The following is a 27,295-nucleotide window of genomic DNA, read 5'->3' on the forward strand; positions in this document are numbered from 1 at the left end:
GGGACTGAACAACAGGAGCTCAGCCCGTCGCGGGGATTCGAACCGCCGACCTTCTGATCGGCAAGTCCTAGGCTCTGTGGTTTAGACCACAGCGCCACCCGCGTCCTATATCCAGCATACATCAAGAGGGGAAAAACCCCCAAAGCAAATATTCTTCGCCTTTTCTCTGTCCACCTCACATCATTCTCCAACACTGCTGGTGTCAAAACAGTTAATTTGCACATCCTATCCCACCTCTCACCCCAGCAGTGGCCAATTTTTGTTTTCTGTCTCACGCAATGTCCATCTTTGAAAAAGTGCTACCCGATATCAAGCCCGACACCTTCATCCTGGCCAGACGGTTTAATCATCCAAATGCTCCAGTGGTGCATTGTTTTCAGACTCACTGTCTTTGCTGTTCCCCAGTGGTATGGCAAGTGAGTCGCTTGCAGTGTTGGAAGAAAATGGACTAATTGAACTGGTGAGAGGTGGCTTCCATCCCAGCAGCCCTCTGCAAGAGGAAGCCTGTGGCTGGATGGTGCTTTTGGTTTCTTAGTCACACTGTGTGCTGCTCCTCACACATTTTACCCTGTTCTTCTAAATTACAAATGAAATGACCACTTCCTTGGGGAGCTCATTGTCAGAGCAAGCGAGCGGATGCGTCGGCAGGTGATGTTTGCAGCGACTCAGCATAAGAAACCAAGCCAGACTCAGCAGACGGGATCTGATTGGCTTCTCAGGTCACCTGATCCCGCTGGGCTATAAAAACTGCAGTACCCTCTCCAGCCATCTGCATGATGGCGCTCTAGTGAAACTGACATCCCAGTGCAAGATGACTTATAGTGCCGTAAAGAGTACGGTTTTTTAAAAAAAATTATTTCTATTTATTAAATTTGTATACTGCCCTATACCCGCAGGTCTCTACCTCCTGTTAACAAGAGTCCCAGGATTTGAACCCTGGGCCGCTGGTGAGCCCTTGCCCACAGAGAGGCAGCATACAGCTCTTTCAGATGAGGATAGCTGTAGAAAAAGTCATAAGACTTGCAAATGTGAAGCCTGGCTGGCTTAATTTTATTCAGCACCTCCTCTTCCCGTCAAATCTCCCCTCTCCCTCCCTCCCTCCTTCCTTCTATTCCTCCTTTCCCATCTCTCCACTCTGCTCCTCAGGAGCTGTCGGCCATAGTGTTCCAGTTCAGGGACTCTTGCAACAGAAAAGATCAGCTGCTGGAGAAACGCAAGAAAGGCCTTTGGGGAGTGCCGTGGCCGCAAGGTAATCAGCAGGCGAAGTTATTATCATTATGCTGCTAATTAATTCCCAGCTCATTACATTTCCTGTGGCTAATTTGTACTCGCCACTGATTTGATTAAACTCATCTCTATGCTAATAAATGTGTTTTTTCCATTTGTTTCAGCGACTGTAGGAAGGAGAGCTCTGTATTTACATACTTTGACGTTTATCAAATAAAACACAGGGTCTGAATAAATCCTACTCTGATTTACAATTCTGGTTAATCAACAACCAAAAGAGAGCAAAGAGGGGGACGACCCAAGAAGTTAAGGGCACTTCTTTATTCAAAGCAAGCATGCCTGTGTGTGTGTGTGTGTGTGTGTGTGTGTTGCATGCACAACCGTGTATTGACACACACACATTAAAAAAACCACAATACTTCGCCCTGGAATTGACCCAGCACAGCTTCCGCAAACCAAAATAACTTTTCTAAGAAATGTCCATGTTGGGAGCCCACCTTATAATCGAGTTCTTTACCAGATCATGTACTGCTTACCTAGGGGCCATTGCATATTAAATAGCCACTGCAAGGGGACTAATTTAAATTACTTCTCCACAGCAGCTTTTTCCACACAGCCGGTCATTCATTCTCTGCGGCTTGCCATTCGCCCATCATGACACATGGCTTTATTACTTTACGTTCCACTCAGTTGTGAATGGACGCCAGTAAAAGTGTTGTGTTTCGGGTGATGTGTGATGTGACATTTCTGTCCATGTTGAATTTATTTCATACTCCCTTTTTTAAATGCATACTTTACCCAGTGCTGGATTTACATACCAGCAAATTAAGCTACAGGTCAGTGCCTGAAATTAAGAGAGGGCCTCTCAGTACAGAGGGTGGGGTCCAACTAACTTGTCCCATTGGTGCAAGGAACCAGGCAGAGGGCCTTCTCAGTAGTGGTGCCCACCCTATGGAACGCCCTCCCGTCAGATGTCAAGGAAATAAACAACTATCTGACTTTTAGAAGACATCTGAAGGCAGCCCTGTTTAGGGAAGTTTTTAATGTTTGAAGTTTTATCGTGTTTTTAATGTTCTGTTGAAAGCCTCCCAGAGTGACTGGGGAAACCCAGCCAGATGGGCGGGGTACAAATAAATAAATAATAAATTATTATTATTATTATTATTATTATTATTACACTTGAACAAGGAAACTTTTGCCTATTGTCCTCTCCCTGAGCACATCCATTCCCTTCCCAAATCTGCTCCAGTGGGTTGGAGGAAAACCCAGAAGAAATTTAGTGGAATGCAGGAGGGAGGCAGAAATTTCATTGTGAAAGCCAATATCCATGCATAGACATAATGAATTTGTTAGCTACCATCCCACTCACCCCCAAAAATTCCTAAATCTGAAGTTTTACATTATTACCTTTTGCTTAGATTGTTAGTTTGCAGTTTGCGGGATTGCAAGTGTGAAAGTTCATTATTTCTATTTTCATTGTTCGTTCTGTCAGAATGACATGGGCTTTTTTATATATATAATGGTATGGGGGCATCTTAAATTAGGCATTGTTTAGAGCCTCGACTTGGCTTCATCTGGCCCTGACTGTGTCTTATGACATATGACAAGTTCTAAAGGCAGTTTAGGAGGATTAAAAAAAGAACAATGCAAGTAGTATCAGCCTGGATGTTCCTTGGAAGAGGGTTGCTCATTTGCTGAAGGTACTCCCCTCATACTTGGGGCAGCAGTGTGCAAGCACAGGGGGATGTTTGCAATGCAGTGTGTCCCCACAATGAACAGAAGATTCAAGCTGCAATGTGAGGTCATTCAACAATGCATGTACATCAGAAGGTTTTATGAGATTACCGGATTATCAGAAGACTGCAAAAGCCCAGTCTTCTTGATAAGGGATGACTCCAGCATTCCATGTACCTCAACAGCGCTGGATGTGGATACAAGCTGTGTGAACTAAAGAAAAATTTCTGGGAAGCATCTAGCAATGGAGGAATTTGGGCCACGTCACATCGGAATGCAAACCCACTTCATTTGCACTTCTCAAAACGACACCAGGACCAAAATGCCGCTGTCCTTTCAATTTTGCACTTCTCCAACTTTTGTGATGCACTTCTTCGACCCAAAAAGATACTAAAAATGTGTAAGTTAAATAATAATAATTTATTGTTTATACTCCGCCCATCTGGCTGGGTTTCCCCAGCAACTCTGGGCGGCTACTAGCAATATATATATATATTGCAATATATATATAGCAAGTGCCTAGGACTTGCTGATCGTATGGTCGGCGGTTCGAATCCCCACGGCGGGGTGAGCTCCCGTCGTTCGGTCCCAGCTCCTGCCCACCTAGCAGTTCGAAAGCACCCCTAAGTGCAAGTAGATAAATAGGTACCGCTTTATAGTGGGAAGGTAAACGGCGTTTCCGTGTGCAGCGCTGGTGCTGGCTTGCCAGATGCCGCTTAGTCACGCTGGCCACATGACCCGGAAGTGTCTCCGGACAGCGCTGGCTCCCGGCCTCTTGAGCGAGATGAGTGCGCAACCCTAGAGTCGGACACGACTGGCCCGTACGGGCAGGGGTACCTTTACACACACACACACACACACACACACACACACATATATATATATATATATATATATATATATATATATATATATATAAAATGTCAGATATTAAAAACTTCCCTAAACAGGCTGTCTTCAGATGTTTTCTAAAAGTTTTGTAATTCTTTATCTCCCTGACATCTGATGGCAGGGCGTTCCACAGGGAGGGCGCCCTCTGTCTGGTTCCCTGTAACTTTACTTCTCGCATTGAGGGAATCGCCAGAAGACCCTCGGAAGTGGACCTCAGTATGCAATAATACTGATAAGGACTGCATTGCCCCACAAGAAGAAGAAGCACACAATACTGTCTAACAGTTTCCAAGCTTGAAAAGATGCGTATAATATTTAGTACGGAAAAATGTTTATCATAGGAGAAATGCATACTCAAATGTGAACTTCTTTTTTTAAAAAAAAATGCAGACTGTTGCAGAAATGTGGATGCAGAAAACTGAATTTAAGCTTGGATAAATAAGAAACTGAGAGGAACTAAAATGCACACATTCACCTATCTCTATTTACATCTGAACTGTGTCAGAGAAGGTAGACAGATACCCTTCCTCCTCCTTTCATAGCACTAGGTGGTAGTCAACTAAGTTTTACTCAGGTCCATTAGTTTCAGTGGACCTACTCTGAGTAAAGCTTAGTTGACTATCACTTGCCAAACTCAGGGTTATTCTACAAGTTACTGGTTCTGTTCTACAAGAGCTCAAGGTTCACAGAGGGAGGCCGGCAGTGTCCCATCAAGAGGTCACGGAAAGCCTCTTCAGGACCTTGGAGAGCTCCAGGCGTCTACTGAAATATCTATGCAATCTGTTGTCTTGGCAAGGACCTAACGCCAGCTAAAGCCTTATATAGACATGGTCTGAACTATAATGCTTAAGTCCTCCCTCCCCAGAGGAGCTGGCTAGCTGTTAAAGGGCCCTCACCTGATTCAGCCTTTGGGTTATGTGGGGCAAGGGAGAGCAGGGTAGCTTGGGAGATTCTTCCTCTGAGTCTGAGGAGAGCAGCAAGGCTGTGACCTCTGGTTAAGAAAGTCCTAGAGATGGTTGTGGCCGTTCCTTCCCCAGAGAAAGAGCTAGAGTTTCATGCTCTTCTGACTCTGTCACATAATGCAGGGTCTCTGGGTTATGACATTAATTTGCAGCCCATCCAGGATAGTTAAAAGAAACTACTTTTTCACACAACCTATAATTAGCTGGTGGAATTTACTGCCACACAATGTGGCGACAGCCATCCGACCCAGGAATGAAATAAAGTTACTTTTTAATTTACTAACACTAGTGAAAATATTAATAGCGAAGAAATGAACTCTGAAGAATTGCCTCCAGTGCATCAATGGATTAATAAATCTTTGGCAATAATTGGTCTTTTAAAATTAAGCATAAATTTAACTTTAGAAAGCAAAGAGCTCTCGCTCTACAGGTATATTCACGTTACTTAGAAAGTTGTAGACAGTTGTGAGCTGTGGTAGGTCAGGAAAGAACTGATTATGGGTACAATCCTATAACCACTTAGCTGGGAGTAAGTCCCACTGGATTCAGCTGGACTTCCTTGAGAGACAGTGTGGTGTAGTGGTTAAGAGCAGTGGACTCGTAATCTGGTGAACCAGGTTCGATTCCCTGCTCCTCCACATGCAGCTGCTGGGTGACCTTGGGCTGGTCACACTTCTCTGAAGTCTCTCAGCTTCACTCACCTCACAGAGTGTTTGTTGTGGGGAAGGAAGGGAAAGGAGAATGTTAGCCGCTTTGAGACTCCTTCGGGTAGTGATAAAGCGGGATATCAAATCCAAACTCTTCTTCTTCTTCTTGCTTATTAATAGACATGCCTAGAATTGCACTCAAGCATATTCAAGAATTTGCGATTGAGGACAGTTCAGATTCTAAATGCCATTGCAAGTCTGCTATAAAATTCTGTCAAATACTGAATATAGTAATATGAAAGCTATGAGATATTTAAGGTTGTGGATCTGCCAGCTATCAAACACTGTCAAATGTCAGTTGTCAGCTATCAGGTATTGATACCTAATATCATATGATATCAAGCTCAGAAATCAAATAGGTCATGTGTTTGAGCATTTTGAGACTTGTCTGAAGAATATTTAGCACCTTATTTTGCCAAGGAGACATTTGAAGTGAATTTTCAGGGAGAAAATCATTTCGGCTACAGTCTATAGCGCAACCATTTTTCTTTTCTTTCTTTTTCTTTTAATGCCACATCTCGTAATCTTACATTTGTGTTTAAGGCAAACTTACAATTCACTCCCTTTACTGCTCTGGAATTTTATACATGAACAAGGAAGCGAAATTACCATTAATGCTATTCCCTCAGTATAGATGCTCTTTGATTATGTAGCTGGGTCCAGGGAGAGGAGGATAACAATAGCTCATTGCACCAAAACATAGGAATTAACATCAAAGCAATGCAAAGCAAATGACATTACGGCATGCATATTAATAAGGAAGCAGCTAAGCAAAGATCATGGGCCAAGCAGCCGTACAACAGAGAAAGTGAAATCATGCTAACAAGATATCTTCTGAAGTCATTGGAAAGATGTGCTCTGAAGTCATTAGACCTGAGCTTGATTATGCCTCAGTTATATCTTCATTTCAATAGTTCATATTCTGTCTTTATTTCTTTGGAAACACATGGCGCTTTTGCTAGGCATCCTTGAAAGCCACCAGTAGAAAACTGTTTCATGTTATGTTCTGCAATCTCTGAGCAAGAGCCCAATCCATCCGTAGAGTCATATTTCCGCCATCTCGATTTGCGGATTTGCTTCGAGCTTGCCACTACCTTAGTTCATTGACAGCTCTGGGGTGTTTTCATGCCTGGATGTTTAACTCACAGTCTCATTGCATCATGGGTTTTGCAGTTGGGAAGAAGAGTAAAGCTGTGTGCATTTTTCTCACAGGACAAAAGTAAAATAAGAATAAAGATGGCTTGGCATATGAGTGTTAAAAGAGCACAAGAATACAGATGGAGGAAGGGGTTAGTTATGGTCAGGGTTCAGCCCTGACCAGACTTGGAACCTCAGAGGAGGAGCAGGTGCAAAAGGACCTTCAATAGATCTCTGCACCAACAGTGATCCTGAGGAGGCCTCCGGGACCATATAACACTGGCCTTAAAGGATCTACATTGACTCCCAGTACATTTTCCAGCACAAGTGTTGGTGCTGACCTTTAAAGCCCTAAACGGCCTCGGTCCAGTATACCTGAAGGAGCTTGTCCACCCCCATCGTTCAGCCCAGACACTGAGGTCCAGCTCCGAGGACCTTCTGGCGGATCCCTCACTGCAAGAAGAGAAGTTACAGGGAATCAAGCAGAGGGCCTTCTCGGTAGTGGTGCCCTCCCTACGGAATGCCCTCCTATCAGATGTCAGGAGATTAAGAACTGCACAACTTTTAGAAGATATCTGAAGGCAGCCCTGAATCAGGAAGTTTTTAATGTTTCACATTTTGTTATGTTTATATAAGTGTTGGAAGCTGCTCAGAGTCGTTGGAGCAAACCAGTCAGACGGGTAGGGGAAAAATAATAACATTTTTATTATCATTGTCATTGTCATTAGCAGTTATGCTACTGTTCCTCTCCTGCCCAGTTTGAGGAGACTTGCACAAGAGAAAAGCCCCACCCCCACCAAAGGATCAGGGCCATATCTTCCTCCCTAAGTAACTACAGTGGTACCTCTGGTTAAGAACTTAATTCGTTCCGAAGGTCTGTTCTTAACCTGAAACTGTTCTTAGCCTGAGGTACCACTCTAGCCAATGGGGCCTCCCACTGCTGCCTCGCTGCCACCACGCGATTTCTGTTCTCATCCTGAAGCAAAGTTCTTAACCCGAGGTACTAATTCTGGGTTAGCGGAGTCTGTAACCTGAAGTGTCTGTAACCTGAAGCGTCTGTAACCCAAGGTACCACTGTATTCAAAGGAGAGAGGGACGTCAACCTATATCCAAAAGGCTGCTGGAGGAGTGGCGATTTCTAGCAGAGCAAAAGACCACATCTCTCAGCGCAGCAGCAAACAGCAGCTGTGTTATATGTTCCGACTATTTTCCCCAGACGCCGGCGGACTTCATGGACTCTTCTGCCTCCTTCTGAATTAACTCGTGTTACTGTGTATACAGGGTGGAATCAAACAGTGTGACACAGTAAACCCCAAGGACTCTTCCCCTTCCCTTCATACCGACCTCATCTGTGACTGATTCAGTAAACAGACCTATCACACAAAGTAATGACTGAGACCTACGTGTGTGAGAGAGGGAGGGAGGTGGGAGGGGAGGAGAGAGAGGGACTTCCAAAAGATAGCCACAGGGACTTCATTTTCACTCTCCTGCAATTTCACAAAACACATAAATAAATGGTGTAAGCGGCGCTGGCAACTCTTTGTAGGCATGCAGAGTGGTGAATTTAGCTCACTGCTGTGTGGCCCATTGGCAATGATAGCCGGCAACATTGCATCTGTCCAGAATATAATGGAATGAAGAGGAGAATATTGAGAGATGAGATTAATCCCTTTCCTCAGACTCTAGGGACTATGTGCCCGCCTTCAAGCACTAGGCTCCAGAAACTAAATGATGATTTTCTTGCAAAACCAGGCATGTGCAAGCGCACACACACATACATTTTCATTGGGGTTGTGCACTGAAAATTGGTAAAAATACATGGGAGTGTCAGGATGATATGGAGAGGATCTCAGAGTTGGACTGGGGGAACTCAGTTACAAATCCCACCTAAGCTACAAAGTAAATGGGTGATTTTGAATCTCTTTACTGCTTCTGAACTTCACAAGGGTGTTACAAAGCTTGATTGAGATAAACCTAGTGACTGCTAGTCGGTTGATTATTTAATTTAATGCCACTTAATATATTAAAAAATATCTCCAAGCGATGTACAGAAAACTGAAGCAACAACAGACAACATGAACAAAAATATTACAAAAATACAGTGATACCTTGGTTCTCAAACACCTTGGTTCTCAAACGGCCAAAACCAGGAAGTAAGTGTTCAGGTTTTTGAACGTTTTTCGGACGTCCGATGCAGCTGTCGGCTATTGTTTCCGGGGCACCTGCACCAATCAGAATCTGCACCTTAGTTTTTGAACATTTTGGAAGTCAAACGGACTTCTGGAACGGATTAATTTTGGTGCTTTCGTTTTTGCTATTTATTTTGCGTTTTTGTTTTTGAGGCTTTTGGGGTTAATTTGTTTTTGTGACTGAGTGGAACCCAGTTCAGCTACTGATTGATTGATCGTGTGATTGTGGAAATGGATAAAAGCCCCTCACCCAAACAATGACTATAATCAGTGCAGGTAAGAAAAATAATAATTTAATTTTTTATCACCTACAGTACTGTCTTATTTATTTTATAGTACAGTACATTGATTATTGCTTTCATTTTATTGATCAATGGTCTTGTAAAATTCATGTTAAATAGTTGTTTTAGAGGTTGTTTTTAAAAGTCTGGAACGGATTAATCCGTTTTGCATTACTTTCTATGGGAAAGCGCGCCTTGGTTTTGGAACGGACTTCCGGAATGGATTAAGTTTGGGAACCAAGGTACCACTGTACACAGTTACGTACGTATGAAAATATTACATAGATACAAAGTTTATATATCAATATCAAGTCACTTTCCTTCTGACACAGCCTCCTTCACGGCCACTGGGTTCTCACACAGGGACCAAACAAACTCTTGGCTGACCCACAAAAGTCTTGCAGTGAGAGGAGTTCCTGAAAACAGTGGACATCACTCTAGTCTTTCACTTGCGACTTGATTTTGATGGGCAGGCCCAAGGTAGATGTTTCTTCCTCAGGCTGCCTACCAGTGGCGTAGCGTGGGGGGTGCAGGGGGGGTCGGCTCCGCTGGGCGCAACATCTGGGGGGGCGCTCGCACTCGCGGCTCTCTGCCCCTACCTGGCTCACGGGTTAGGGGGCGCAAATTACTTGCCTTGCCCTGGGTGCTGACAACCCACGCTACGCCACTGCCTACAGCTGTGCTGCATTCAGGTACACTTTCCACATCCAATTCCAGGTACAGCACGTTTGTTGAGTTTCCCAGGGGATCCAGAGGACTGAGAAAAGGGCCTCTCTCTATTCATAGGTCTTTCTTCACCCTTTGCCCTCTCCGCCTCCTCCAGCTGATGGTTCTCAGTGATGAGATGCCCAGACTGGGACTAGTTCAGCTGACCTTGAAGCTTTCTAGCAAGACACTGACATGGAACTGGCTCTCCGGAATCGCTTGGTGGACCACCTTGGACCAGAGGGGGTCAGGTATTTGGAGTTACCATATCTCAGCTGGACAGCACTGCCCTAATCCACTAACAGATAGTGAGGGACGCATGGGCAGCCAATGCAGTGCTCCCTAGGTGTGATTTGGCCCCAGCTGGCATGGCCAATGGTCATGGATGAAGGGAGCTGGAATTTGACAGCTTCCAGGGGGCACCATGTTGGGTACCTCCCAAGAAGGGAATCAGTTCTCCTGACTTGCAGTGCACTTGGTTTGAGCTCTGAGTTGTCTGCCAGAAAGAAAGAAAGAAAGAAAGAAAGAAAGAGAGAGAGATTGGGTATATGTTTGATATAATAGACCATTTTTGCTCCTTCTGTTTCCTCTGCAAGAATTCCCTACTAGCAAGTAGGGGGTTTTTTGTTTTGTTTTTTACACCATAGGTTTCTGTATGAATATAAAAGCAGAACGAAATTCTGCCTGCAAGACTCCTTGTTTTTAGTATTATTGTTTCTGAAACCAAAAACATTTCTCCCCACTGGCTAAATGATGTCCTGGCGTATTTGACAACATACGTCAAGCATTCTCTGTTGCCCTGAGCCCTCCCATCTCCATCTGTAGAGTGAATGTTAACAGGAGGAGGTTGCTACGATTATTCTAATTTCTTTGGCATCCAAAAGGATTACATTTTTTCAACTCACAACCACAGTTTGTTTGTTTGTTTGTTGTTTGTAAACCTTGTGACTAGGTGAGATATCCATACCACATTTGTTCCAGTTAAGCAATGGAATTCACGGAGAGTCCGTATGGTATAGTGGTTTGACTATCAAATCGCCACTCGGCCATGAAGCTCAATGGGTGACCTTGGACCAATCCCTGTCTCTCAACCTAACCTACCTCAAAGGGTTGTTGTGGGAATTACATGAAGCGGCGGAGAACTGTGGAGCTCCATGGAGGAAAAAGTGGGATATAAATGCAATTAATTAATTAATTAAAGGTGGATTCTCCTTCAAACACTCATCTGGTCTCCAACAAACTTGATTTGTGTGTCAGGTGATGCGCACACATGCACACACACACACACACAAACCCATCTAGATGGATACCATGTCTACATGTGAGTCCTACTGAGCTCAGTGGGACCTTGGTCCCTGGTAAAGTAAGTGTTTAGGGTTTTGCAGCCCTAAATGAAAGACCTTTTAGCCAACATGATAGACCAGGGGTAGGCAAACTAAGGCCCGGGGGCCGAATGCAGCCCAATTGCCTTCTAAATCCAGCCCGTGGATGGTCAGGAATCAGCGTGTTTTTACATGAGTAGAATGTGTCCTTTTATTTAAAATGCATCTCTGGGTTATTTGTGGGGCATAGGAATTCATTCATATATATTTTTCAAAATATAGTCTGGCCCCCGACAAGGTCTGAGGAACGGTGGACCGGCCCACGGCTGAAAAGGTTGCTGACCCCTGTGATAAAGTAAAGGTAAAGGGACCCCTGACCATTAGCTCCAGTCGTGACCGACTCTGGGGTTGCGGCGCTCATCTCGCTTTATTGGCCGAGGGAGCCAGCATACAGCTTCTGTGTCATGTGGCCAGCATGACTAAGCCGCTTCTGGCGAACCAGAGCAGCAAACAGAAACGCTGTTTACCGCCGGAGTGGTACCTATTTATCTACTTGCACTTTGATGTATTTTTGAACTGCTAGGTGGGCAGGAGCAGGGACTGAGCAACGGGAGCTCACCCCGTTGTGGGGATTCGAACTGCCGACCTTCTGATCGGCAAGTCCTAGGCTCTGTGGTTTAACGCACAGCATCACCCACATCCCCGACCCCTGTGACCCCTGTGATAGACTGTTACAAATGGGTGAATCTGTCTATTCCAATCCAGGTCAATTTTGCAGGTTTTATCCATAATTCACTTTCATTTCCACATTAACCTGCATACACACACACACACACACACACGTTTCAAACTAGCAGTCTTCCACTACATCTGCATATTGTAGTTGTTGCCTTCTACTGCAACTGCTAAAACTACTTGTTTTAATGCCTATTTCAATGTGCATGCTCTCTCCCAATAACAATTCAGATGTGCATTTTCTGTCAAAATATGTGTCAGTCTGAGAGCTACGAATGACATCCTTTCTTATAGGGACCTGCAAGGCTGAATTCCTCAACCATCGCTAAGTAGTGTGGTGCGGAGAATGAGTACAGGATTCAAATGCTGGAGTCCCTACATTTAATTTCCAGTATCTCCAGATAAAAGATGTGTGGTAGTGAGATAGGAGAGACCTTTGACAAGAGTTTCTAGAGAGATTTTCTGCCATTCTCAGTTAACAATATGCAGTTTAGTGTACCATTAATCTGACAGTCCAAGGAAGCTTCTTGCAAACAAGTGTGTTATTCAAATATGTGTTTTTTCTCTCCACACAGTCTAAAGCATCTATATTGGAGCAGTGGATTACAGTACACAGCTGGAGCAGAGTGTACTGGATCTCACCATGGCTTCATCAGACAAATTGGCCCAAATTCCTATGTATGTGTTCATGTGTGTGCAACTGAACACCCATCCCCATTTCAGATTTTGCAGAACACAGCCGTTGTTTATTTTAAAGGTGGAAACCGGCGCTTTGAAAGCAGGAAGCTTTGCTCATCCCCAGCTTAAAAGGATGGAGATGGAAGATTACAGCAGCACCGAGATGAGCTTCTGGCTCCCAGCCTTTTCTTCAGAATCAGCCTTCTCCTTGCCTTGGGCTTTTGGTCTAGCGGTAGCTAATGCAAGATGACAGGTTGGGCTCCCTTAGGGGCTAACGTGGGCAATTTCAATCCTGGCATTTCAATTTATCTTTAACCAGCAGTTTTCAAAAGGGTAGAGCTAAAAAAGAACTTGGCTTAGTCTCTCTCTCACTCACTCACTCACTCACACACACACACACACACACACACAAAATCAGGGATGCAAAATGTATTAAAAAGGATTAACTCCTTAAGAATGAGTTTTACACAAAATGGATTGCGTTCTCTCTATGCCAGGTCGTCCTTTTGCTCCTTCCATTTAGCCCCTCTCTCTTTTTAAGGTGTTTTCCTTCCCTTGCTGAACAACGTCCCCCTGAATTTGATGGCCTCCAGCTTTACGGCTGATAACAACTGCTATGCTGAATATATGACCAAGAAAATAAAATGTTCCACCCTCTAGGCAGGCTTCCAAAGAGCTATTTAGGGCATACCCAAGCCTCAACATTCCTAGTGGGATTTTTGACCTCTTCCCCCTTTGATATGCAGGTGCTCACAACCTATCACAAACCGCTTTTGAATGCCCCATAGAGATTCAAAAGAGGTTCACTATTCAGCATGGCAGTTGCCATTTGCAAAAAACAACCCCTCTCAAAAAAAGAAAGGAAAACAACCCCCAAACTGCCTTTTGGTGTTCTTTGGATCCTAGCCTTATCATATCTTGATTCCCATCCTTACCCTCTTCTGCTTTCAGCCAAATGCAGGGAATTCCAGAGCTAAAGACAAGGTAAAGGTAAAGGGGCCCCTGACCATTAGGTCCAGTCGTGGCCGACTCTGGGGTTGTGGCACTCATCTCACTTTATTGGCCGAGGGAGCCGGTGTACAGCTTCCGGGTCATGTGGCCAGCATGACTAAGCCGCTTCTGGCGAACCAGAGCAGCACACGGAAACGCCGTTTATTTGGCAATTAAATCCTGCCGTCCAGTCAGCGCTCTTTATTCTGGCTTGGGATTCATCCAGCCCAGCCTTTCACATGATTAATTCTGCATATAAGTTAAATAAGCAGGGAGACAATATACAGCCTTGTCATACTCCTTTCCTAAAGGGAACCACGAGTAAGCTTCCATAAGTTCTGTAATGGAAGAATGGTGAGACCTAACCTAAATCATCCCACAACTGCCATAGATGGTTTTGTGAAACTCCAGGAAGAAATACAGTAATGAATATTGTTAGCATTTTTACAGCTCTGCCATTGTAGATGGCACCATACAGGCCATCATAAGCAACAACTGTTGGAAGTATGACAGCAAAGATCATCAAATTAGTAGCCAACGGGTTAATTCTGATTACAGTTCACCTGTCAACCAAGAAGAGCAGGTGGAGATGTTGCTTAGCAACCAGTCAGAATAGTATGATCCTTGCTGATGTAACTCATGCTCTGATTGGCTGTGTAGTTCACGTAGGCATCCCCCCCCCCCCGGGTAAATGTTGCTGAATATCTTCCTGGTATGGACTAGGCCTGAATTACTAAGAAAGACTGAACCCCTGTGTTTATTTCTTCTCAAGTTGTACACTGTTCTTGTTGAGTTTACCCAATGAAGTATTAACAGTTTCTTTTCTCTCTGGACTCTGTATGTGTTATTCAAGTGACTCATCTAGCAATGTCAAAAGAAATGGGCTTTTTTTAACTGTGATGGCCCCCAAGGAGTTTACAATCTAAATATCAAGTGAGCTGGAGTGACAAATAGAAGGGAGAGATCGGAGAGGAAAGACTAACAAACAAGAGAGAAGAAGGGAAGCCAAGATAACAAGGGACCAACGCTAACAAATATGCACAAGATGTGGGGCAAAAATGTTTCCCATTCAGAGTTCCAAAGAGATCCAAAAGCATCCAAAAGCATGATTTAGGGGAGCTAGTCTCAAACGTTTGTTGGGGGAGACCTAGTTTTTTTTGGGGGGGGACCTTAAGGTCCACAAATAACAACACTTCGGAGGTCCCAAGCTGCAAGGTGGTTAGACTGGTCTCAACTAGGGCCAGGGCCTTTTCAGTACTGGCCCCGACTTGGTGGAACGCTCTATCACAAGAGATTAGGGCCCTGCGGGACTTGACATCTTTCCGCAGGGCCTGCAAGACAGAGCTATTCCGCCTGGCCTTTGGGTTGGACTCAGTCTGACCCTTATGTTTCCCTCCCCTTATGGTTTTGATTTATTGGCTACCATTAAAATGAGGCTGCATTTTAAATTGTATTTTAACCCATATTTTAATAAACTGGTGTTTGTTTGTCCCCCCCCCCCCCCATCATGTTTTATTGTAATTTTATTGGTGTTAGCCACCATGAGCCTGGCTTTGGCCGGGGATGGCGGGGTATAAATAAAAAATTATTATTTATTATTATTATTATTCATTCCCTGGGAAGATTGTTAAACCGCTGTGGAAACTGTAACTCTTTAAGGAGAATAGGAACCTCTTAGCAACTCTCAGCATGCTTAACAAACTACAGCTCCCAGGATTCTTTGGGGGAAGCCATGACTGTTGGAACTGAGGTGATGCTTCTTTAAACGTAGAGTGTTGATGGGCCCTGAGCTACGTGGGCATAAGTGTTGGGTGCAGCCCCCACATCCTCCTGCAAAACAACCAGAAGTGACTTAAGCCCAAAAGTGGGGTGGTTAGAAGGAAGAGAAACATAGCCTCAAAGAGAGGTTGTTGTTGTTGTTTAGTCGTTCAGTCGTGTCCGACTCTTCATGACCCCATGGACCAGAGCATGCCAGGCACTCCTGTCTTCCACTGCCTCCCGCAGGTTGGTCAAACTCATGCTGGTAGCTTCGACAACACTGTCCAACCATCTCATCCTCCGTCATCCCCTTCTCCTTGTGCCCTCCATCTTTCCCAACATCAGGGTCTTTTCCAGGGAGTCTTCTCTTCACCAAAGTATTAGAGCCTCAGCTTCACGATCTGTCCTTCCAGTAAACACTCAGGGCTGATTTCCTTAAGAATGGATAGATTTGATCTTCTTGCAGTCCATGGGACTCTCAAGAGTCTCCTCCAGCACCATAATTCAAAAGCATAAATTCTTCGGGGATCAGGCTTCTTTATGGTCCAGCTCTCACTTCCATACATCACTATCAAAGAGAGATACCCTACCCATAATCAAAGGGAAATTATTCCAGGTCCGAATGGGTTAAAGTGCTCTTTCCTCCCCCTTCAGTTTCCACAAAAGAGTGTGTCTTTGCCTCTCACCCCACCCTCCTCTGCCCTCCCTCCCTCCTTCCCACTGCAGCCCCCAGAGATGCAGGCGATTTCAAGCAGAATCCTAGCAGATGGTTTTGGTGATGTGATGCACAAGAGGGTCGCTCCCAGGAGCTGGTGAGTCAGTTAAGTTAAAAATGAAGTGACGAGTGCACAAATGTTGCTTCCTTTCCGCTGGCCTATTTTGGAGGCTGCCATGTATATACATTTACCGTCAGCCAAAGGACTGTTGTGTAAGCAGAAAACCTGAGAAGCATCCTCAACCCATGTATCTGCTCCATTTAAAGCCAGAAAATTTGTTCGTTCTCTCTTTCTCTTTCTCTTTTTCCTTCCTTCCTTCCTTCCTTCCTTCCATTCTTCCTGCAAAACAAGTTCAGTTATTTCAGTAGAACCCCATGATCAAATACCAAGTCATTCTCTCTCTCATTCATATATTTATATGTATATATTTATGTCAGAAAGAAAGCACAGAAAACGTCCCAGTCGTCCTTTTCTTTTTGCCTGATTCGATGTAAGCTGTCTCTACATCCACATTGTGTGCTTCTATTTGTATTGATTATTTCAGTCAGTTTATTATGTGGTCCAAAGGTTTCAGGCAGTGGAGCTGGTGAAACCTCTTGCTTGCTTGCTTGCTGTGAGCTTCTATAAAATATAATTTACAGAGGGGTTGTTGAAAGGGGGGAAAACACTCAAAAATATTGGGCCCCTTAAAGGTTAACAAATTTATCGTGGCTTAGACTTTCACGGAATACAATCCTGTTCATCGGATCCATGAAATGTTATCCTGAGTTACAGGTATGCAAAATTAGATCCCCTCGAATCATTTTTATCAAGCATGTGTTTCCTTATTGGAATGTCCCCCTTAACCTTTTCCACCAAGGTAATATCTTGTGAGCTGCTTGACCTCATCTGGCAAACACAGACCTATCCCCAGTGCTAGCTAAACAGAAGGGGAGGTGGGAAGAACTAAATGTATATTTTCCACATAGCCAAGAACCATAAAATAAGGGAAATAAGAATACACACACACACACAAACTCCTTGTTTCTGTTGCTCCAACCTTCCGTTAATAATTCTTGCAAATGTACAGCAAGGGATTGTGATTCGACAGCACGTTCCAAAAGAGGTTTCTGTGCCGTGTTATAAATAGATGCTTCTTCAGTGCACCACATATATACCCTAAGTTGCTCATACACAATAGAGGCACGTTTTACTCACGGATGAAACAATTCGCCGAAAGAAACAGAGAAGAGCCCATAAATTGCAATTGGCTCCAGGTTCAAAAATCACATGGTACGACCCGCTGACCTTCCATTCGGGAGGGAGGCTGTTATGTGTTTCTTGCCATGGTCCACCCACCGTTGGAGGGTGAAAAGGTTAGTCTCTGTTTCAAATGGCACAGCAGACATCTGACTATATTCTGTCATTAAGTGCAATATAGCACCATGGGAATGAAAAATACAACTAGCCGACATGGATTAAAATACAGATCTAAAAACTCAGGTCCCTGTTCTTGCCTGTGAATGAATCTTTCTCTGCAATTCAGTCTTGGGCTATCTTTTTTAAAAATTTCTAGGACATGGGTAGGCAAATTAAGGCCCGGGGGCCGGATCCAGCCCAATCGCCTTCTAAATCTGGCCCGCGGACTGTCTGGGAATCAGCGTGTTTTTACATGAGTAGAATGTGTCCTTTTATTTAAAATGCATCTCTGAGTTATTTGTGGGGCCTGCCTGTTGTTTTTACATGAGTAGAATGTGTGCTTTTATTTAAAATGCATCTCTGGGTTATTTGTGGGGCATAGGAATCCGTTCATATTTTTTTTCAAAATATAGTCCGGCCCCCCACAAGGTCTGAGGGACAGTGGACCGGCCCCCTGCTGAAAAAGTTTGCTGACGCCTGCCTAGGACCTGGAATCTACCTGGCATTCAACCCAAATTGAATAACAATGCAGTTCTTTATTTGTTTACCCAGAGGTAGGTCCCACTAAACTCAATGGGAACTTACTCCCAAGTAGACAGCAGTGGGGAACAGTTTCCATTTAGTTAGGATTTTAATGTGAACATAACCTGCAGGTTCTTAGGCAATATATGAGCTGAAGCATAGCTGTCCTTCAAATTCGCAATTCTACAAATGTTGTCTAGGCAGCAATGTACAAAAATGTGTGGTGTTAGGGGATAGTGTGGATAAAACCTTACATTAAAAACCTTACAAAAATACATTAGGGAAATACAGTATATATTTAATGAATTATATTAGGAGAAATGCTTGCATAAACGTGTATATTAGGCAAAACTGCATAGAGAATGTGCATGTTGTGATAAATCTGCACTAAATGCTCCTAAAATTTCATGGCAACCTTTTTTTAGACCCAAAATGTGAACTGATGCTGAAATGTTCAAAGCTGAAATTAAGACTTCAGGAAAATGAGAAACCGAAAGAAACCAAAATTGGCAACTATGTCCATCCCAAAACCCAAGAAGGTACGTATAAGATTGCAGCCTTATAAAGACAAATCGATACACCTTTTTCCCACACCTGACTTTCAGGAGTTTATTCCACAACAGCTAACATTTTGCTAAATAGGTAAGAATACAAAATTGTTCCCTTTTCCCTCTGATATTTTTTTCTTTTCCATTTCTGGTGCTTTATTCGCTTATAATAATGGTAACAATTTTCACATACTTCCATAGTCAAGCCTTTATTATCTAAAAGATCAAATTTCAATTTATTTATTTTTCCAAAAAAAATGAAATGGAAAATAAATATAGATGCTACAGTAAATGGGGAATGATTGATATACGAATTCTCGGCTAGGGTGAGACATCACAAAAAGACACCCAAAATGCGCAGTGACAAATCTGCGTCCCATTAAGTTTTTATTGACAAATCTCAGAAGCAGGAGGTGGCTATTCTGTGAACAATCCCTGTCCAGGAAATATTAAGACTGCTTTTAAATATGCACGGATCTCAACTAGCATAATAAATGGTGACATTTTAATGTCCACCAGACCAGGAAGATAGCCGATATAATTTCTTTTCTTTTTCTTTTTCATAATAAAAAAAGATGACAACAACAGTATCTCAACCACTCCAACAAAAGACACTGATCTCAAATACAGGGCCCAAATCAGTCCTGGGTAAAACTCAAGTAAGAGATATAGAACTTAAGCTGAGAATTGCACCAAAGCAGAACTGGACTCTCTTCACCCTTTAGCCAGCAACTGGCTGTGATTCCCAGGCAAGCCCTTTGACCTCCCGACCTTGTAGTCAACTGTGAAAATGGCTCCCATCTAACAAAGCCTTTTCCCCAACAAAGGTGGGGTCTCTATTTCCCTCCCCTCCCTCTTTTTCTGCACGAATTCAATGACTCAGCCCAGAGACCAGCTTCTGTAGGCGGTGGATCTAATAGTCTAATCCACAAATCAAAGTACTTGAATCTAAAGCAATCTAATCTGGCTAACCTCTGTGGGATTAAGACTGCCATCCTGTACCCATTTACCTGGGAGCAAGTCCCAATGAACTGAATTGGACTTCTGAGTCGATATATACAGGGTTTTGCAATGCCCAGCGCATTGTCTGAACTGAGATTTCACAAAGGGTTGCTTAATAATGTGCATTAGGCCACCCTAGAGCAGGGTCGGGTGGGGAACAGAGACCTGAAACCTCCCCCAGGTCATGCCATTCTCTGACTTTGCACTGTGCACTCCCGGAGTGCTTTTGCCTGGGTGAAATATTTTACTGAACTGTAGCGATGCCCCTTGCATTGAACTGTGTGTGTGTATATGGAACCTTTGCATAGCTGGACTGCAGCCTACTTATACAAAGGGACACGAGTGGCACTGTGGTCTAAACCACTGAACCTCTTGCTGATCAGAAGGTCGGCAGTTTGAATCCCCACGACAGAGTGAGCTCCCGTTGCTCCATCCCAGCTCCTGCCGACCTAGCAGTTCGAAAGCATACCAGTGCAAGTAGATAAATAGGTACCACTGTCGCGGGAAGGTAAACGGCATTTCTGTGCACTCTGGTTTCCATCACAGTGTTCCATTGCACCAGAAGCAGTTTAGTCCTGCTGGCGACATGACTCGGAAAATTTCTGTGGACAAACGCCGACTCCCTCAGCCTGAAAGCAAGATGAGCACTGCAACCCCATAGTCGCCTTTGACTGGACTTAACCGTCCAGGGGTCCTTTACCTTTTACCTTTACCTACTTATAAGGTAAGAATCACATTCATTGCTCCACCTGCTTTTGCTTCTGCCCCCCGCCCCCCACCACTGGCATGCAGCCCCCTGAAGAACTGCCCACAAGGGCATGCAGCCCTTGGACTGATAGAGGCTTCCTGTCCCTAGCACATTTTGTTGTTGTTGTTGGCATCTGTTGTGAGAGACAACAGAGTGCACCTCCAGTGATGGTGCCAAATTGCTGTGTTAGCAACACCAAAATGACACACACACAAGCCTGGGCAGTGTGTCTGGAGGTCCTGGGCTGCCCAGACCCCCCCTCTCAGCCTCACTGATGTGGCCCAAAGGAAAGCAGAGCAAAACGTTTGGCACCAGCAGTGGCGTAGCATGGGGGGTGCAGGGGGGCCGGCCGTACCGGGCGCAACATCTGGGGGTTAGGGTTAGGGGGCGCAAATCCACGGGTTAGGGGGTGCAAATTACTTGCCTTGCCCCGGGTGCTGACAACCCACGCTATGCCACTGGGCACCAGCTTAGCTGCAGGACTTGCCGGAAGGCGGTGTACAAGGTGCCATCCAGCTATTTTAGTGTCAGGCGTGGAGAGTCCTCCCCTCCCTTCAGTGACTTCACAGATAAGAATTAATGAGCGGCTGATAGATTTATAGTCCTTTTATTACAGCATCATGTTGCGAGCAAAAATGCACAGCTCTGCACAAGGAGGGCAGTTGGCTAGTCTAATCCGACTTCCACAGCATTTTCAGTGCCAAAGGGAAGTTCCTCACTGCCTCTGACTCCTTTGCTCTCTGATACGTTCAGACCTCCAAGTCCATGATGAGGGATGCTCTCAAGTGACATCTCAACTAGCTGCCCTCTCTCCTCTGGTTCTGATGTCGTTATCTCGTAACTGGGTAACTCCCCGCTAAGCTGTTCAGCTCCTGTCTCTCTCTCTCTCTGCTTCTAAACACACTGTGGACAAGGGGGGGGGGCGCGACTCCTCCACCTCCAGCTCTCCATCGAAGAGAAGCTGGTCTGCCATAGAATGCATTCCCCAGTCAATTCTGGGCTGCATCAATAGGAGTATTGCATCTAGATCAAGGGAACTAATAGTGCCACTGTATTCTGCTCTGGTCAGACCTCACCTGGAGTACTGTGTCCAGTTCTGGGCACCACAGTTCAAGAAGGACACTGACAAACTAGAACGTGTACAGAGGAGGGCAACCAAAATGGTCAAAGGCCTGGAAACGATGCCTTATGAGGAACGGCTAAGGGAGCTGGGCATGTTTAGCCTGGAGAAGAGGAGGTTAAGGGGTGATATGATAGCCATGTTCAAATATATAAAAGGATGTCACATAGAGGAGGGAGAAAGGTTGTTTTCTGCTGCTCCAGAGAAGCGGACACGGAGCAATGGATCCAAACTACAAGAAAGAAGATTCCACCTAAACATTAGGAAGAACTTCCTGACAGTAAGAGCTGTTCGACAGTGGAATTTGCTGCCAAGGAGTGTGGTGGAGTCTCCTTCTTTGGAGGTCTTTAAGCAGAGGCTTGGCAACCATATGTCAGGAGTGCTCTGATGGTGTTTCCTGCTTGGCAGGGGGTTGGACTCGATGGCCCTTGTGGTCTCTTCCAACTCTATGATTCTATGATTCTATGATTCTTCAGACCATTCCCTGACACTTAGGGACTCCGCTCTGGATTGGTACAGGCTTTGGTCCTTAGCTTCTCCCGAAGATATTTCACAAGGCAAAGGAGGTTTAGGATCTGAGTTTTCCTTCTCCAACGTGGGCTACCTTCCCAGGTTGATGATCCTCACCTGCTCCTCCCTTTCCTGTACACTCAGAAACCGCCTTCTTGACCACTAGAACCACTATTGGTCTTGTCCGCTCAGGAACACTGGGGATCATCTAGTCCAACCCCTTGCAATGCAGGAATATGCCGCTGTCTCATACGGGGATCAAACCTGCAATCTTGGCGTTATCAGCACTATGTTCTAACCAACTGAGCTATCCAGACAGGTTGGAAAACTTCACTGCAAAATTCAGAGAAGTATGAATTTCAAAGGATGGGCGTGTTTCAGTTTGTGGATTTTTCCAGAAACTGCAGATCCAATAAGTTCGTCTTTAAAAACAAACTGAATTTCATTTCTTTCCATCCCTAATCATAAAGTTATAGCAAGAAAAAAAAGTACACGAGTTAAGGCTGTAGTCTGCCCATTCCTGCTCTAAAATACCTTATTATTTGCTCTATAAGACTCATTTTTTCCCTCCTAAAAAGTAAGGGAAATGTGTGTGCGTCTTATGGAGTGAATGCAGGCTGCGCAGCTATCCCAGAAGCCAGAACAGCTAGAGGGATTGCTGCTTTCACTGTGCAGCGATCCCTCTTGCTGTTCTGGCTTCTGAGATTCAGAATATTTCTTTTCTTGTTTCCCTCCTCCAAAAACTAGGTGCGTCTTGTGGTCTGGTGCGTCTTATAGAGCGAAAAATACAGTAACTTGCATGAGGCAAGGAACCAAAATGAGGCTTTTGTTTCCTGAAGGAATTTAAGACAGTGATGCTTGTTTCTCAATCAGAAAGATACGACCTGGCTGGGAGAGTTTGATGTTAAAGCAGAGGTCTGAGGATTGGTCACATTACAAATTAAACATAACTTTCCCCCTCTGACTTGTAGATAGATATTGTTTCACCAGACTGTGACACCGAGGCAGTAAGTGTGTATTTAGTTATGGGTCAAAGGTTTAAAATTAAATCAAATAGAGAAATTGAGTCTTGACAGAAGCAAACGGGATAATGTCTTGACTTCCCCAATGATGCTGTTCCACATTTGGATAAATCATTCCAAAGTAAGCATTTAGCCTCTTTCCCCCGCAATCACTATTACTAAGAACAAAATGGGAGCTGAGGACAGAGGGAAAGAGTTTTGACAAGATAAATAGCATATGGGTGCTGTTGTCAGCCGCAGACATATCTGACTGCTTGTTCAAATCTCTGAGCAGCAGCAGAGGGCTGGGAGGGGAACAGAGCGAGGAAAACAGGAACTGGGAACATGTCCTTATTAATGATATATGTGGGGAAACGCATCTCAGTGTCGGCTGACATCGCTGATGCATCAGCATAAAATTAGGTGTGAGCAAGAGTGTCACGTGGTTAAACAACTCAGATCGCAGCTTGCATGTATACTGGTGACCTCAAATAGCAAACAGTACACAGCAATGTGTATTGAATTCTGTAGTTCTGTAGTTCTGAGGATTTGCTTTTCTTTGATCCATAGCTAATACTTGGTTAGTTGGTTGGTTGGTTGGTTGGCTGGCTGGTTGGCATCCATCTGTCTCCAGATACAATGGAGGAGTGCATCTTTAGGGATGAAGCCCAACTGTTGGAAGATTACAGCGCCTGCTGCAGTGGCGTAGCATGGGGGTGCAGGGGGGGCCGTCCGCACCGGGCGCAACATCTGGGGGTTAGGGTTAGGGGGCGCAAATCCACGGGTTAGGGGACGCAAATCCACGGGTTAGGGGGTGCAAATTACTTGCCTTGCCCCGGGTGCTGACAACCCACGCTATGCCACTGGCCTGCTGCAACTGAAGAGACTGATTCCTGCATTGCAGAGGGTTGGACCAGATGACCCTCAAGGTCTCTTCCAGCTCTACCATTCTATGATTCCTTGATCTCAGGAGCCATCGATGATACAGGAGAGACATGTTTTGTTGCAGCTGGAGCAGATGAAGACATCCAGTTGTGCTGCTGCAGATGCACCATGGCTGTTGTCCTCTTTGCTCTCCTCCATGTGATCGTTTCTCCTCTGGTCACTGCTTTAGATGCATGACCTGTCTGTCTGTCTCTAGGCAGGGATTTGATGTTGCCAGCTTCCATGTCATATTTGCAGAAAGATGATGATGATGATGATAGAGCTCTCCTGGATCAGGCCAAAGGTCCATCTATTCTCACATCGAGCAACCATTGGGAAACCCACAAGCAGGACCCGTGCCAGAATGTTCTCCCCACTGGACTTCCTTCATGAGAAACACCCCATAGTCAATTAGATGTTGACTAGATGTCAGCTAGAAGTTGTTAGATGTTGACTATATGTCAATATTAAATGCCAGTTCATGGCCTGCAACCTGGACTCCCAAACGATTGTAGAAGAAGACATTTCAGGCATCAAGGCCCTTGATAATGTGAAAGAGTCTTTTCTTGGAACATCTTAGGAAGCATCTACAAAGGCTTGCAGAAATCTTCTTGGACGAAGAGGCGGATGAACCCAATAGACCATGCTTTCTTTAGCCCCTGCTTTTGAGAAAGTCCCCTTCCAACACCCTCAGATTCCACTGGTGGCTTTTCAGAAATCCCCACAGAACTGGATGCTCTTCATTTGCTGCACGCCAGTGTCAGAGACAACAAGCAGCAAGGGAGGATTCTTGAAGTGTACACCCCTGGAGCAGAGCGCTGACCACATATCTCTTTCAGGCTTGTGGTACCTACACACTGCATGCATATTTCAACCCTCAGTAGGCTTCAAACTAGTTCTGGAACAAGGCTTGATTGGATTATTCCATGATGATCTTCAATACTGTTTGCCTGCCAAGATGTCCAATCTATCCATGGCCAATACTGCAAGAACTCCATAAGCTGTTCTAAGGCCACCAGGCAGAGGCTCCTGTGTATGCATTAGTTAAAAAGACAAAGACTAAGGCTGACATCAATGCATCATCCACTCCTGCTCATTCCCATCCCTGATCTGCAGTCTGCCTTCCTTCCCATGCCTGCAGCACTAGCCTGCAGCACTAGCGAATGCAACAAAACTGAAAATATTTGCAAATGGACAACCATTGCAAATTTGACATGCAATTTCTAAAGGCATGCATTTTCAAGGCAGCACCTCCGTGTGGATCTTTGCAGAACGACTGATAAGTGAGTAATGAAGTTACTGTGTGATTAACATGGTGAAGAGGATCTCATGCTTTTGCCCAGATGCAGAACCGTGGAAAATGAACAGCCTTGATCGTTCCACGAAATGGAACAGCTCAATAATCTTTGACTAGGTGATAGTTTTCATCCACAGTGTTGAAGACAGTACGACAGAGGCACTGATACTGCACTTTCATCTTCCATAAGCAAGCTTCTCAGGGTTTTGCAGTACATTAAAAAAAAAGACGCTAACCTACAAAACCAGTTTGATCAGAGATAACGGTGGAACCAAAACAGTTAATGTCTTCTTTTGTCTAGAGATGCAGCTCTGTTGTCCGAATGATACCAGATTATGACAGCAAAATCCTCTTGTCCACAAAAAGAATTGTTAGCTTTTACGGTGCAACAGAGTCCTTTATGTTGTTTATGGAAAACAGTGGGTGTCCTGTGAATATACATGTATCACCGTGTTCTGTTTGGATAAAGAACGTTATATAACCTACACATCAAGCAAGCAAACTAGCAAGCAGCGGAGGAAGAGGCTATTTTGATGTCTCATGCAACATTAACAGATTAAGCACTGCGGTGGGGGGCAGGGGGGGATTGGTGAATCACTGGAAAAGAGGGCATCAAATAAAACAGCTGGCTGCTTTCACCTCACCCCAAGTAAGAGTGTTCTTATTGTGGCAAACTTCAAAGCGAGTGGGTGACTTGTGATGGGTTGGGTGCTCTGTACCTGCTGAGTTATGAATACGCAGGGCATTGTGGAAGCTACATACACAGAAGAGGAAGGGAAAATATTCCAAGGAAATCAGAGAAGCAACCCCAAACTGCCCCAGAACATATGGAGGAACTCGGAAGAGCATCCCCTGTGGGTTTTAGTTGTGCAAGTAAATATTAATCTGGGGACAAAGGGGTGCGACGGGTGTAGATCAAAAGAATGATTCTCGTTCCTGTAGAGAGAAGGAGGTGCTTTGATGTCCCAAATTCCTGCCTTCAGAGACTAATGAAGTGAAATTGTGACATGATGACACCTCAGAAGGTTTGAAAGCCTTTAACACAACGGCATATTTTTAGGTTTACCTTTTCTTGGGGAAAATAAGTGATACATCATACTTCATTCCCATTGATTAGGTTCTGAGTGTATAAAAATATTTTTTCCTATGCAGTTAAAATGTTGATGAAGAGAAATAAGGGTGTAGAACATGAGCACAGCTGTGCATCTTATTCTGGATTCTAGGAAGGGTTTTAGGACCATGGCTGCATGAAAAGACAACAAATCGTATTCAAGGGGAATAGTGCAGGAAATGTGCAACTCTCCTCTCCTCTTTCACTTACTATCATCCATTTCCCTGGTGCTTATCTTCAAGGCATTTACCAGTATAGTACGTTTGCTTACTCATCCCCTAATTGCAGATTTCATCGGTAGCAGGTAAAAAGAGATGGCTGTGATTTTCTGTTGTCTATGCTCTGGTAACCTCTAAGTTAGATTGCTGTGATGTGTTATATGTAGGACTGCTTCTGAAGATGGTTCAGAAACTTCTTCTGGTACAAAATTTGGCAGCCAGATTGCTCACCGGGCAAGGATTGGGCTTGAGCAATTGACGCTGATCCTGGCCTGACTGCACTGACAGCCAATTCAAAGTGCTGGTTTAAAACCATAAAGTCCTAAACAACTCAGGACCGCAATAAATCAAGGATCATTCCTCCCAATCTCAACCTGAACCTACCCATAGCTTGCGATCACCACCAGAGGCCCTTATTTGTGTGCCTCCTCCCAGAGAAGTCTGGAGGGTGGCAACATGAGAACAGGGCCTTTTCAGCAGTGGCTCCCGTTTGTGGAATGCTCTCCCCAGGAAGGCTCATCTAGCTCCTTCATTACACACCTTTGGGTGCCAGGCAAACACATTCCTCTTCAACCAGGCCTTTTAAATGTATTGAATTGTTTTTGTTTTTCTTATGTATTTTGTTTATTTATCTTGTATTTGTACAAGTTAAATTTGTTATTTGTTAGTTTGTTTAGTATTTGTTATTATTTATTGAAGTCCTCGTGTAAGTTCATCAGTACTTTAGTGCAAATTTCTCCCTATATACACATTCATTTGCAATTTTTCCCTGCTGTACACATTTTTGTGGTGCAGTTTCCCTTATATAACACATTTTTGTCTGCTGATTTCACTAATATATGCATTTTTAGGCACAATTCAGAA

At 44.4% G+C, this 27,295-nt stretch overlaps 1 long non-coding RNA gene across 1 annotated transcript in view; it reads left to right on the forward strand.

Annotated features, from left to right (window-relative positions):
• Positions 1-1,128: 1,128 nt before the first annotated feature.
• LOC310680750 overlaps positions 1,129-27,295 on the forward strand; it is a 54,404-nt gene continuing 28,237 nt past the window's right edge. The window contains exons 1-3 of the long non-coding RNA XR_014512906.1: positions 1,129-1,249; positions 12,466-12,568; positions 16,043-16,128. This is a non-coding gene — a long non-coding RNA (uncharacterized lncRNA). The remainder of the gene's footprint in view (positions 1,250-12,465; positions 12,569-16,042; positions 16,129-27,295) is intronic.

The sequence above is a fragment of the Podarcis tiliguerta genome (genome assembly GCF_965153285.1).
Source record: "Podarcis tiliguerta genome assembly, chromosome: 6".
Taxonomy (NCBI): domain Eukaryota; kingdom Metazoa; phylum Chordata; class Lepidosauria; order Squamata; family Lacertidae; genus Podarcis; species Podarcis tiliguerta.